Genomic DNA, 1,176 nt, shown 5'->3' with positions numbered 1-1,176 from the left:
TTCTATTCTATTCTATTCTATTCTATTCTATTCTATTCTATTCTATTCTATTCTATTTTAGCGGCACCAGACCTTATTTGTCCTGGTCCCATAAGGCCAAAAGTTATCATGAGATCTACACAGGCCAAGATAGATTCACCTCAGTCTTCTCTGTCTTCTGCTGGGAAAACACATGCCCTAGCTACCAAGGGGAGATCTTGGTCATGGTGACAACTTGAAGATGTGGAAAGTGTCAGGGTCCAGAGATTCAAATGCATACAGGGCCCAGGCAATTAAAGTAATGAACTGGGCCAGGCAGGGATAGAGACTTACTTGAGGGACACAACCCTAGGCTTTGCCCACTGGGGGCCATGTGGACATACAGGTGTGATGTAGACAGATTTTAGAAAGCCAAATTCTGTGTGTGAAATTTATTATTTTTTTTTCAGTCAGTGAAAGGGAAACTTTGTTGAGGATCCAGGGTCACCGGGTTCAGGCAGAAGGCTGCCCTGCCGGGCAAGGAGGTAGTGGAGGGGCCTTATTTAATATTCTTCTTGGGGTGGAGATTGTTGGTGTGGCTGCACTTCTTTTTGTGGCAGTTGACAGCGCAGGGGTGTAGTCAGGTGTAACACTTGCAGCAGATCACCTTGTCACAGTTGTATTTGTGGGTAAGCGGGTGGAGGGAGGGCTCACTGATGCCACCCCATAGACAAAGCACCAAACACAGGGTGGACTCTTTCTGAATGTTGTAGTGTGGGAAAGTGCAAAGCTATTTGTCTGCAAAAATCAGACACTGCTGGACAGGCAGGATGCCCTTCTTGTCTTGGATTTTTGGCTTTGATATTCTCAGTGGTGTTACTGTGCTCAGCCTCAAGGGTGATGGTCTTTCCAGTCCAGGTCTCACAGGGACCTGCATCTCTCATCTGCTGGGGAGGCTGCTCTGTTGTCTCACTGAGAAGAGAGAGGATAGTGGAACTGGAAACCACTGGAACCGGAAACTGCCAAATCTAAAATTTGCCAATTCTTATTTTCTAAACACATTGAGCATACCGGACAAAATACTTTTGTGGGCCAGATGTGGCTTGTGGTCCCCTGTCTCCATTATTGGATGTTTGAGCATGTGCTGGCTCAGCACTTGGTGCCCAACTGGCCTCCAACACCCTGAACTGTCTTCCTCTCTTCCTTACCCAGGAAGCC

General features: G+C 47.1%; 1 pseudogene; it reads right to left on the bottom strand.

The window, feature by feature from the left end:
* Nucleotides 1-517: 517 nt before the first annotated feature.
* LOC119039336 (ubiquitin-60S ribosomal protein L40-like) lies at nt 518-902 on the bottom strand (annotated as a pseudogene).
* Between the last annotated feature and the right edge of the window lie 274 nt (nt 903-1,176).

The sequence above is a fragment of the Artibeus jamaicensis genome, unplaced genomic scaffold (genome assembly GCF_021234435.1).
Source record: "Artibeus jamaicensis isolate MK-2021 breed Jamaican fruit bat unplaced genomic scaffold, CSHL_Jam_final contig_700, whole genome shotgun sequence".
NCBI lineage: Eukaryota > Metazoa > Chordata > Mammalia > Chiroptera > Phyllostomidae > Artibeus > Artibeus jamaicensis.
The sequence above is the reverse complement of the archived record's forward strand: the minus strand, read 5'-3'. Positions and strand labels throughout refer to the sequence as shown.